The sequence below is a fragment of the Leptosomus discolor genome, chromosome 19 (assembly GCF_034619465.1).
Source record: "Leptosomus discolor isolate bLepDis1 chromosome 19, bLepDis1.hap2, whole genome shotgun sequence".
Taxonomy (NCBI): domain Eukaryota; kingdom Metazoa; phylum Chordata; class Aves; order Leptosomiformes; family Leptosomidae; genus Leptosomus; species Leptosomus discolor.
In genome coordinates, this window is record NC_141409.1 from 5,610,466 (window position 1) to 5,623,927 (window position 13,462).

At 51.6% G+C, this 13,462-nt stretch overlaps 1 protein-coding gene across 1 annotated transcript in view; it reads right to left on the reverse strand.

The window, feature by feature from the left end:
- Positions 1–13,462, reverse strand: part of ASTN2 (astrotactin 2) — a 354,284-nt gene that overhangs the window by 162,662 nt on the left and 178,160 nt on the right. The window lies entirely within an intron of this gene.

Genomic DNA, 13,462 nt, shown 5'->3' on the forward strand with positions numbered 1-13,462 from the left:
ACAACTCACTGATGGCGACAGACTTGACCTTCACAGGCTGTTTTTTAGATCTTTATACAAAGAGGGCTGCAAATATATGCTGACCCCTCTGACCTTAAAATACCCCCCGAGGCAATGCCGGGAGTCACACGGGAGGCTTATTCCTCTCTAGCATCTCCCCTGCTCTCCCATCAGCACCTAAGAAGCCAATGGGCTCAACGCCCTGTGCTAGTCTCCTGCTTTTTGGGGGGGGTTAATTTGAAAACCATGTGCTTGGCAATGAAACAGTGGTGGAGGGATATTCAGCTGCTCATGAAGACCACAGCATTGCTGCCTCGAGCTAAGCACTGCATTATCTATCAGCAGAGGGCCCCTGCGCACACACACACGCTGTCACACTCACGCACACAGCCCTGCCAACGCCAAACGCTCGAAAAAATCATGAGTCAGGCATTAAAAAAAAAAATAATGAGATTGGCATAAAAATGATGAGATTTTAAAAATAAATCAATTGCTGGGTGGGGGTTTTTTCCCTCCCCTAAATTTGTCTTCTGCTTTCTGAGCCTTTAGGGTGTAATCGAGCTTTTCCCTGCAAACTTGAGGGCTAGAAACTACCCAGAGACCAAACCCAAAGAAATAAAGCCCTATGCAGTATTGAAGTCACAGCTTTGCAAATCCCAGCTTTCCAGGCAATCACAGGATTCCAGAAGCTGGGACTTTCAACAAGGAAAACACCTTGAACTGGTAAATGGCACATCCCCACTCGAATGGAGCTTCTCCACTACTGTGGGTCGGGGCAGACGAGTTATCCCAGTTTCAGGATAGCTCTGTGCCCACCACAGTGCCTCCAGCTGTATCACTGCCCCATGCACTGCCCGCTTTCACCCCAATTAATGCTTCCCAAGTAACTTTTCCCTCTTAGTGATCATGTTTACGATATTCCCCCTCTCTTGGCCCATCTCCTAGATCTTCCAGCATATTTGGAGCTGAATCTCCCTCTGTCCTTTCTTGGTCATGTTTCAAATATCTTCAGAGGCCCTTTTCTATTAGCACTCTGTTCCCACCAGAATTTGCAGCTCCTCCGAAGTGAGGGAGTGAGAAAGGCAGAATATATTAGATCAGGGCATGTATTTCTGCTGGAGAGATAGGGGGCAGAGAAAGGGCATATTATTTACTAACCAAACCCACTGTTTATTAATGCAGGGAGAATTATTTTTAAAAATAAACCAACAAATCATGACAACTCCTTCACCGCCCACCTGGAAAGCTCAGCCCCATCTGGTCCTACAGGTGGACTGCAAGGAGAACTGTTCCCCCACCCTCCCTCCTGGCTTTTCCATTTGGCCACCAATCAACTGGACTCTCCTGCAGCTCCCACATCCCAGGAGAGAGAAGATGAGGAGCTACAGCTGCACCACGCAGTGGAAAGGAGACCCCAGAGCTGTATCCTCGGCTGGGGCAGCCCTGGAGAGCTGGAGTGCTGCCGGGAGAAGCCAGCCTGTCCCACACTGTGATGAGCTCCAGAGCTGGGGCTGGCAGGGGCAGCTTGTCACGCTTTTAATTAAAACCTGGAAGCACAAACCAACCTTCTGCCCTTGGGAGGGTGGAAGACGGGAACGGGAATCTCGCTTTCCGAAATTGTGCCTGGCATAATGGATGACCCCTGACAAAGCACGGGCAGGGGCTGCCGAGCCGGAACGAGCCATTAAGCGTATTAAAACATTAACCTCGCTGGAAGGTGGGGCAGCGGAGCTGGAGGGAAGCGTTCAAATGTCACCTGCGAGAGGAGCGGGGTGACGGCACTGCCCGCAGATGGAGGGAGGAGGCTGCTCGGCCGGATCGCTTCTGCGTTTGTGGATTAGAGGAGCATCACTTCAGCGCAGCACCCTGACAAGGGGGATGTCAGCAGATGAGAGCGCTGACGCGATGCTCGGAGCAATCTGGGAGCAAATCGCTTTCGTCTGCCTCTGGAGGAGCCGGTGGAGCCAGGCTCAGCGCAGGCAGGCGCTGCCGAGCTGTTGGCACTGCCAGTCTCAGCAGCTCCTTTTAATTTTAGGGGGTGAAGAGCAATAATTAATTACCCACCTCCCACAGCGACAATGGGGCGGGCAACACGCGGCACGGAGCTGACGACTTTCCACCCGTGCAGCTCCGGCAGTAACCCCTGCCCACTGTATGGGACCCCAGCCCCCAAATCCCAGAGCCAGCCCTGGAGAGAGCAGGCAGTGCCACCAAGGCAGGGGACGCCTGAGGAGCGATGGCAGCATCTGGCCACCACTGCACGGTGCCTGCCGGGGGCAGCCGTCCCTCCCCACCACTCGGGCACGCCAGATTAGACCAGCACTGATGGATGAATCACCTTCCCTGCAGCAACGAGCTGCCTGCAAAAGAACAGCTCTTTTCTCTTGTTCTCCATCTATCCATATTGGATTTCACTGAGTAACCCCCAGATCTGTTCTGACAAGGCAGGACGGAGAAGACGGGCTCCGCGGTTTGCGCCATGCCCAGAGCACACCGGAGAACCCGGGGAAGCTGCCAGTGGCCCTGGCCAGACCTGGATGCCGAAACCACAGGGACCAGGCAGGGCTCAGCACCTGGCATACTGGGAGGACGGGACAATTCCCCACAGCCCTGAAGCAGGTGCCAGGTCCCTGTGGGAAACAGCATTTTGGAGCGAGCGACCCGACTCCTGGTGCGAGATTCTCTCTGCAAGCACACGCACTTCTACGAACACACACACGTGCTCTTTCTTTAACTCTCCAGCCCTCCCAAAGACACACACAGATGCCCAAATGATACACTTAAAAATGAAAAGTGCTCCCCTCCCTACCAGAATCCACTGATTACATACCCAGCATCAGCAAAACCCACTTTTCTAACAACTTCTATTGCCACAAATAGTCAGCGTGGTGCACAACAGCAGGGCGCTCTGCCTGACTTTGCACAGCTCCTGTGGTGCAGACCGCGGCACCCATCCTCACCCAGCCCCGTGCCACCTCTCATCACCCGCACTCGCCTCGATTCCCTCGAAAAGACTTCTCTTCATCCTCCTCCTTTGTTCCAGGCCCTCATTAATGAAGCAGATTTAGTGACAAATATTGCTGGGGGTTATTTATTCATGAAATACCAACACCATGCAATTCTCAAAGCCTCCAAAGCACTCATCTCAGAATAAGCTCCTGAGCTTCGCAGTGGCTCTTCTCTCCAGCTCATCCTGGAAGGGGATTAGTGGGTGTTATCCAACTCAGCTGCCCCTTTTTATTGCCTGCTAACCATTAAAGACTTTGGTGTCTTACAAAGTTAACCATCGCTGAGAAAAACAAACAAAAGTCTGCGAACTGGGGACTGAGCCAGTGCTGCTCTACCATCTGCTCCCCGAGCTGTGTTTGGAGAGGGATTGGGGGGAGATCTGGGGTTCATGAGTTTCTGGAGACAGGGCCCACTAGCAGCAAAAGGCATGATGCTGCATCACCTGCAGCTTCATCCCAAAGGAGGGACTGCTACAGAGCAGGGACTCAAAACAACCTGGACAGCCCAGCCAGGATGCCCCACATCCAGCGCCTCGAGCTGCCTCCTACCTCCATTGGCGAGACCCCACACAACAGGGAACTTAAGAGCTGATGCACTTGCAGAACAATAGAGAGCAATTTACACCCAAGCTCTGTATTTTTCATCCCAACAGCTGCTTGCCTGAGCAATTTTGACCAGCTCTGGACACCAAACTTCTGCTATGCTGCGAGGCTTGAGAAAGGGCTGGTGTCCCCGCTGTCAAGAGCCCACCAGAGAGGTGTCCCCTTGTGCAGACTTTGCTCCCTTTTCTCCTTATGACCAGCCAGGGGTTAAACCTGGATGTCCTCTGCCTTTCACCCTTCTTCCCTGTCCCATCAGGTCATATCACCCAGAGCTGGCTTTACCTGGAGGTGGACACCCACCCTCTGCCCCACGGGTGCTGACGTGGGAGCCGTGGCTACTTTCCCCTTCCAGACCCCATGGTGGCCCTATCCAGCCCCAAAATGTGCTGAGGGCACAGCTCAAGTCATGCACCCATCCCTCCAGAGCAGCTTCCAAGACGAGCTGGATGCCCACCCTGGGGGAAAATGCCGCTGAGGAGTCCCCAAACACAGCCCCAGACCTGCCACAGTCCCCATCCACATGGTGGGCAAGTAATTTCCTCCCCAGCAAATGCTCTGTCTGAGCATCACCTGTGCTCTCACCTATTCCACTCCTGTCTTCCTCCACTCTTTCTCTTCTCCCTCACATCTCTTTTTCCTCCACTAAACCCCCACTTTCCTCTGCTAATCCAGCCAGTACTGAAATCATTAGGGAGGGTGCTGAACTCTTTCTCGAGTTTCAGGATAAACTGCTCAAAGATATTAATGGGATCGGTGGAAGTGGGACCTGCATGAGCCTTTTTGCTGTGCAAATGGTTCTGCCTCTGTTTTGTCTGCAGCCATGTGGGTTGGAAACTTCTCTACCAGCCATGAATTGCAAATGCTGGGTGGAAGACGGTGAGCGAGGAAGGGCAGGTGCTTTCAGCTGCAAGTTTGAAATATCAAATTGGAGAGATATAGCAGAAGCAAACCTAACCCAGCCCTTCTTCCCCAGCTTCCTGCACTGCAGACCTTGGGCTTGTTAAGGCTGGGAAGAGCTCAGCCTGTTCACAAAATGCCCAGCAAAATTCATCACAGAAATGGGCGTGATCGACACGTGCACCCCAGCTAAGGGTGGACTGCAAAACTATCATCGCATTTTTTATAAAAGCACTACATATCACCAAAAAAACCAAACGGCATCTGCACAGCCCAGCTTCAGAAGGGAAGCACTGGGATTTGACCAGCACGTGGGGCCAGCACCCCAGCTACAAGCAGACCCCTCGGGACCCCGAGGTACCGCCACCCACAGCCCCAGCCCTGCTGTCAGCACGTGGCATTCCCACTCACCTGCAAAGGCAGGGCCACCCCTTCCCTGGGGCTCTCTCCTCCCAGGGACTCACCACCCTGGACCCCCAGCATCTCATGAACCTCAGTTTATACTCACAGCTTCGGTACACTGAGTATTATTTTCTTCACACTTAAGATGGGGGCCAAGGCAACAAGAGAGGAGGACTAAAGGTGCTCACCCCTGTTGGATGTCCAACTGGAGATGCCTTCAATGTTAGTTTTTAGTACTTTCAGCACTTCCCACGCTTACAGTACAATTCCAGACGGGTTTGACCACACCACAGGCTCAGCTGTTCTGTACAAAGGCCGTGCAGTTGAACACCCAAATTACGATGAACATGCAATAAACGGTCACCTGAGAAAAGTGGTCTCTGATTTAAAAGCAACAGAATATGTTTTTTCCAGGATTTCAACCCTTTTCATTTTTATTCTGCCTGCAACAAGAGACCACTCTCTCTATAGCCCTCTCCTGCACCCACGACACCATTTGCCACGTCTGTAGTGAATGCAGCAACCACCTCCCACAGCACTGAACCATGAGCTACCTCCTGAGCAAGGCCATCTGCATGTGGATCAAGCTGGGATGCTCTGGAAAAGTTATTAACCTCCACAGCCCCAGCACTGGAGGACTTGACGAGGTGGTGGCAGCTTCTAACTCAGGGACTTCACAATCTGAAGTTCTAGTACACTTAAGCTCATGTCTTCAGCCACGTTTCTTTAGCACGGTGCCTCAAGATGTGCGTGCATGCAGCGGATTATTTCATGCAGAAAAACTGAGTTTCTGCCCAGTGCACCCACAGACACTTTTCAGCCACTCCAATGTGCTGGGAGGTTTGAAGAAAAACCATCATCCAAGTCCTAAACTGGGAGCAATCATCCTTACTTGAGTGACACTGGAGAAGGCACTTCAATGGAGCTACGCTGACACACCACTGCTGATGAGCTGCTTACTATAAATTTTCCAGGTAGTCTCACTTCTTGTAGTAATACTATAATAAACACTTGCAAAAACACTCTCCCAAAAACCTTGAGGTTGAAAGTGTGAAAAATTCCCTACCACGCTTCAATAACTTGCTAGAGATTCAATAAAACCATCACTCCGCCAGAGCATTTTGAAGCTCACCTCAGCAACCAGAAGGGCCAGAAATTTAATTACAGCAAAGCAAAGCAAAACCAAACACACCAGAGCTCAGAAAGCCCATCGTACGCGGCACGCATCCTGCGGGTGCTGGGGCTCGTCAGGACCCCCCACCCTGCTGCAGCCCCCTCGGAGGCGTGGTGGCTTTGCCACACGAAGGACCAGTGTGTCATGGATGGGATAAACAAGATAGTTTTAATTCTGAGCATTTTTTTCCCGTTTCAGGGAAGCATCGCGGTCGCTGCTTCAGCCCCGCGCGAGCCAAAGGCAAACGCAGGCGGTTCTGGCTCAGTCTCCCAGGCAACCTCGGCACTGGGAGGTTTAAGAAAAGGCACACGAGCCTTTATAGGGATGATAAATCACGGTCAGCAAGCACGCCGGGAATTACATGTGTCAGTGCCCGCTTCCCCGTGGCTTGTAATTAATCCCAAATTCGGTGGTTTGCATTTCCCGTGCGGTGGCTGTACCTGTGTGTCAGGCCCCTCTGCAGCAAAATGCGGGATGGGATGGGATGGGATGGGATGGGACAGGGGCTGGGAGCACAGCAAGTGTCCTCAAGGGCTCAGAAAACCCACACCAAGCACCTGGGGACACCAGCCAGGAGGAGAAACAGCACTGCCGAGCACTGTGTCCCACCCCAACCACCCCAGCATGTCACGGCAAAAGGGATGGCCATTGCCCTAGATCCCACCATCCCGTTCCGCATTTAAGATGCAGCTTTCCCAGCCATTTTTGAGGTCCCAGGCTTTATCCTCCTGTTTTGTATCGTTTTGGAGCGACATCCTAGCAGGCCTCAGGGGCTCAGCCCCACCACACTGCACCAGGCATACGTCCCCACTCCTGTGCATTTTCCAGCTGCCCCTCCTTAGCTTCATCAGGAGCTAATTCTTCAAGGCGAGGGTGTGACCCTCCCCATTTCAAAGGTGTCCAGCACTGATGAAACTACTTCCCCCCTTCCATCCAACCGCAGAGCCCCAGCTCCCTCCCGTTATTACCACAACCGCCCCTAACACCTCAGCTAATGTTTTCAGCTTCAAAGGAATCCGTTTCCCTCTGTTGACTATATCACCAGCCAGAGCCAGACATATCTAATTCAGTTCTATCAACTTTAGTTATTAAGTTATGAAGCACGCCAAGCTATCTGAGCCTGACCCGTCACTTTCCCTGCATGGCTCCTCCAAACTTCAGCCACAAAAAAACCTTATAATGTGAAATCTAAAAGTTCAAAAAATAGCAGCAAACCAGCAGCATGGGAAAAGCACGGTGTGAACATCTTAAGAAATTAAATTACAAAAATAATACAGCATTTAGACCACCAGAAACAGAAAGCTCCAGGCTCAGTGAGGAGCCACCTGGCCCCTCACACCACTGCAATCACCAATAAACATCTTTTGGTGAGGGGTTCTAGGCAGCTCCAAACATTAATAATTTAAACAGCTAATAGTAGTGGAATCTGCTTGTTCAACACAGAAGCAGAAGTACGCACTAATTGATGGCAATCGCACAGTAATTAACCCACAAAGTAATATGTTTATCTAGCAAAATGGATCACGCTATTGGCGTGGGGGCTATCTGTAAAGGCAGGAATGCATAACTAAAAATAGATATATGAAAATTATCAAATGATTGCGCTGTGCTAATTAATAGTTTTACTAGCTCTGTTTGCCCAGCAATTCCTTCCTTCCCATCTTCTCAAAACATCATTGCCAAAATCGCGAACTTGTAAATACATTTCTGGCTTCAATTTAGAAATAAAAAGCAACTGCAGAGTATTTTTTATATACTCAGAGATAACACGGTGATAACAAGGAAGGAAAAAATCTGCGCAGACGAGGAAGTGAGAGACCACGGGGAGGGCTCGTGGCTCGCCACGGCCGAGCTGCTCTGAGCCGAGCGGACCCCACTGGTGCTCCTGGCAAGACCTTCTGCAGGCTCCCGTGACAGGGGGCATCCAAAAATCCTCCTCACACCCCTACCAACTAAACACTGACCCCAGTGCAGGTGGCCGGCCAGGAATCCCTTGGGCTTATCCAGAGGGATGGAGTGAAAACACACCATGCCGTAGGAGGAAAAGAGAGGGGTGGCGGTGAGGGGAGAAAGCCAGTTTGAGGTTGATTAAAACCCTGGTTCTGACCCCAGAACTGCGTGTCGTGACCAAGGGCAGGGACCCGGGAGGACAAGGGAGGCCAGCCCGGCGCCAGGTCCTCCCTGGGGATCACGCTTCTGCAGGAGCTCGGCAGGGAAGTGCCATGGGCTCTGCTACCATCCCCTCCTGCTCCTGCCACCAACTGCTTGGATGCCACCCAGCCCTTCCCGCAGCCCTGCCACCCAAATCCAGAGCAGCTGCCAAACGCAGTACCCCACAGTTAAACTGACAGGGAGCAAAGCCCCCTGTGGTGGACGCCACGTCCAGGCTATCTCTGCCTGGATGGTGGGATCTCCACCAGCAAAGGGATCCTGCAGAGCATCTGCTATGCAACACAGACCCAGTCCAAGTCTCCAAGGAAAGCCCATGTTAGCAGGGCTGCAGGTACAACAGGCACTGCAAAGCCAGTGAGACATTGAGGTCCACCAGGCACCCCACAAACACGGGCATGCACAGGTCTGAGCATGCAGAAAAAGTATAATAAAGGAAATTATAAAGGTTGTAATGTCACGTACTCAAAACTTAAGAAAATGTAAGAACTAAAGTTGCCAAGGCAACCTTAATGCAGTCTCTGGTAATTATGCACTTCGATGAAGGTGTCGATTGCAAGACCACATACAGGAGGGTTATCTGAAGGACCTATCCCTCCCCAAACACCAAAGGTGACGGTGCCTCTGGGTGCTGAAACAGTCCGGAGCTTGGCATTTAGGCATCTGAAAAAACGCCCCCTGGCACCTACAAACATCCACAGGCTTCTCAGCACCCTACAAACAACTTCATCTGTAGCTTCTCGGTATCTTGTTTTCTCTTCATTAGAGGACACACAGCTCCTACTTTATCGTACTCTATTCAGAAGCTGTTCTGCATGCACAATTGCTCAGCTCCTCATGGGTTGCTTATCCTTTGCTCAACACCAAAAGGCAACAGTATTTCACAACCAATAAAGTGATTAAGTTCCCAATCTCCCTGTTATCATCCCCATTTTACAGACGGGGAGCTTAGGCCCAGGCACGGTAATGTAAAAAACATCCACTACATTACATGCACCAAATCTGAGACATTTAGACTTGATTTTTCAGAGTGCTTAGCATTAAATGACACTTCTCTTGCTCAAAGCACAGCTCTCATTGACTTCAGTTGAAGTTTTTACAGCTCCACATTAATGCAGATCATTCCCACAGCAGGTTCATTGGCTGTGCTGAGCGAGGCAAAGGTGAAAAACTAGGATATGATCATGCCATTAAAGACAGTTTCATAATGCATCTGCACAGAGAGCCTGCCTGAAGGCTGCACAGCAAACTGACCCTGGCACCTCCTGGCTCCAGAGTTTTGCAAACTTGGTACCATTTGCTGAAGAGGAGCCTGATTGGGGTTTTATGGGTTTGTTCCAGGTAGGGAGGAAGGGGAAGGTATTCAGTCTGGAAAAGGAGAACGTTTTTCAGCAGCAGTGCAGAAGGCAGCATTGCTCAGCCTTTGGTGGGCAGAGCTCTCCCTGCGGCAAAATCACCTGGGCAGTCTTCTACCTGCCCGCTCACCACGCCCATCCCCTCTTGTCCCAGTATAGCCCATTCCTCTCCCCCATTCCCCCAGTTCCCCTTCCCCGCTAGACCCAAACTTGGTATTCGGCCAGCTGCTGCTGCCCCCCCACGCCAGCGTTTCAGAGCAGGGATGCTCGGCCGTGCTCGGGCACAGAGGATTGCTGCCGACTCGTGTTGCTCCAATCAAACAAGACTTCACGCCGTGTGCAGCGATTCAAGTTTTTCAAAAGTGCTTTTAAGCTGGCCAAATCGAGGCGGTCTGCCTCAACCCTCTGCAACAGTTTTGCCTGGGGGAGAAAAAGAAATCTCAGGAAAACAAGCAATCCAGCAAAAGCCTAGACAGAAGGCCTGAGATCTCTCATCCTAAATTATTAAAGGCTGAAAACATCATGAGATGGGTCTGGCCACCCCAGTACCAGGCAGTGATTGCAGCCCTGACTGGGCTGGTTCAAATAAAACACAGATTCACATAGACTCTATGTGGCATGGCAAAAAATGCCATTAAACTCAGTGCCGTGATGAGCTCTGGGCACCTCCTCGCTACCTCACCCGTATCCGCTCCCGACACGGACCTGATCAGACACCAGAGAGAAACTGAGCATCCAGCCACCTTCCCCTTGTCTTTGCCCTTCAAAATAATCAGCCATTAGCAAACCAAGATTTCAGGTCACTGCTTGTTCATCATCCCAAAGGGATGAGCTAAAGGATTTTCCCATTTAAAACAGATACATAGTCTAGCACAAAAGAGAGTCTGACAGTGGCAGTTCCCATCTCTCCACCCTGCTTCCCTGGCCTAGAAATTGGGAATTTGCTTGCTGGTGGGAACTTGGAGGGGCCAGAAAGACAGAAAGGAGCTGGAAGGACCCCAGCCCACGCGCCGGCTCCATCCCCTGCTCCTGTGCCCCAGCCCCAGGGGCTGCACAGCTCATCCCCCAGTCCCACAGAGGCACGAATGTCCTACAGTGCCCCAAGGGTGCTGGGGACAGACCCGGTACAGGGTACAGCACGGTGTGGGGCTGCATCTGCCTTCACTTATTATGAGCATCATGTTGAAAATCCCAGCTTGGGGCTCAAACTTCAGCATCTGCTTAGGCACAAATGAGTCACTGGGGTTTTCCTTCCCTTTCACAGCCTTCAAGGGTGTTTTGGGTAAGCCTTCTGTTCTAACGGGCTCTTCTGCATCTGACTTTGTAGCAATTCACGAGGGTCACCAGGAAAAGTTGGACTTTGCAGGGAAACTGGGAGAGGGAGGGGGTTACCCTTTAGCCCGTTGCTTGCCTGCACCCAGCCATGGGGACCAGCCACATCCCAGACTCGACCACTCTCATTACACAGTGATTGGGGGGGGTTTTCAAGAGACATATAAAGTGCTTAGATGGTGGCGATAAGCACTTTAGAAATGCCGATAGAATTAGATTAGATAAATAGGAAACAGCCAGGGCTGCCGGATCAGATATCCATGCCCTGATTTTTCACAGACGCTCCTATCGATCTGCTGGGAACTGACAGCGTTGAGCACCTGGGAAACTGGGTGCCAGGGATCAGCCACCTCCACACAGGCAGGGATAAGCACTGCGACTGGACATCCCTGCCCTGATGAGACACTTGCTGCAGCCAGGATGGCCCACGGAGGAGCAAGCCCCCGAAGACTGCAGCAGCTCAGCATCCTCGTGCGGCGCCAGGAGCAACACCAGTCTCTGCAATAAAGCTCCATCCAGCTGAACACTTGCCCTCCCCAAAAGCCACACAGCTGGGTGACCTTCCCCAATCTCTCCACATCCCGGGGATCACCAGACCCCATCCTCCCCGCAGACCTGCGGAGCTGGGCGTGTTGCTCCCAGCCATGGCACTGGGTGAGCAAGGGTCCCATGGCACAGGGGTACGCATGGCTGCGTGGAGAGAGGGGTAAGAGCCCATCAGAAGCAAAACCAGAGCTTTTTGGAAAACCAAACCCATGAGCTGTATTCTAGAAAACACCACACACCTGGGTCAGTTACTAGGGATGTGTTTACGCATACATATACATATATGCATAGCTTTGATGCTATATATAGCACCTTCTATCAGCAACGCTCGCTGGCTTTGAAAAGGCCAGGTGAATGTCCACAGACAGAGGAACTGAGGCACAACTAGATTATTTACAGCTTGTTTCCAGAAGTACTCTTTGAAGTTGGAATCCAATTAATTTTATACCTGGGAAGAGATTTGCATAGGGACTTTCTGTCCATTTGGGCAGATTTTTCAAGAGGCTTGGCTCTTATCTAGGCACCCAATGCAGACTCTCTTTTCCAAGGAGTCTGGCATCCATTAGCAGCTCCTCAGAGTACAGCTGCGTTTGTCACAAGGGCACCACCCTCCCTGGTAAGCCACCGGTCACCAAGCCCTTCCAAGGATACCACCTCCATAGGTTTGGTCTCCAGAGGGGAGAAGCACCCCGATCTGCTGCTGCCTTTGGTAGGGACCCATCTCACCCCTGCCTGGAGATGTGGGCACCTCAGAGCAAATCATTTCATACCATTGAGAAAAACAGGGGTTTCTGCTGGTTTAAATCCCTGAACAACCTCATCCCAGGATCAGAGAGATGCCACCACTGGCACGGGGGAAGTGACAGGCATTGTGGCTGGGAGAAGGCCAGGACCACCCTGTGCGGTAGCCACATCCCATTAAATCACCTTGGCTATGACCTAAAACTGCACCCACACTGCCAGGAGGTCTTGTCTTCTACATCCCCTACAAAGATGTGCCAGCACAGCAGCGAGCGCTGCCTGGACAGACCTCAAAGCAGCCATGTGCTGTCCCCAACATGCAAACTCTTTGGGGCAGAAGCTGAATTTAGACCTGCACTTGGGGCAGCTCTCTTCAATGCACTTCAATGAACTTTTCCTGATTTGCAGCCTTACAAAAACCCTGGTGGAGAGGCAAGCAAGCCTTCCCCCAGCCCCTTCCATACCCCCATCACAAACCACAGCCCCCAGGAGCCCATGGCGTGATGCCTGAAAATCTCTGATCCAGGCAACAGCTGCAAAACACCACCTTCAGACTTTTGAGGAAGAGACAGAGCTTCAAATGGAACACGAAACCCCCAGAGACCAACATTTCACAAACAAACAGAACCCACCAGGAGGGAGCGGGCAGCAACGCCTGCCTGTAATGAGCTGACCCGCAGGCTTCCTCCCGGCTCTCCAATTCGCGGGGTAATTGCTGTACATTTTTAGCCTTGCCTGCAGCCATATCGTACAGCGAAGGCTGCCGAGCTGTGTCCAGGGCCGGGTGTGTCCAGAAAAAAGGATAATCAGCATTTAAAAAAAAAAAAAAAAAGGAGAAAAATCTGGCACTGAACTCTGTTGCATCCTTTTTTGTTCCTGCTGAACCAAATTGGCTTCCATCGAAGCAAATGGCAGATGAAGAAAACATTGACTTTCTGCTTGGGTCAATAAACAAGATAAATTGAGCGGGGAGTTGAACGTGGAATGGGGAACATCATTATTTACCTGAGGAAGAGAGAGGGTTAAAGGCAGAGACATCGAAGCAGGGCACATCTCCGTATCTCCCATAAGGATGTTTCACTTGGGAGCTCAGCGCTGGGAGGCAGGAACCGTGCCGGCTCTGCCAAGATTTGGGACTATGCTGTGGAACTGGGTCTGACGCTTAAAGCAGAAGACCCCAGACACAAATCCTGAGATAAGATGACGGGGGAACTGCGTTCCTGCAACTGAGCATC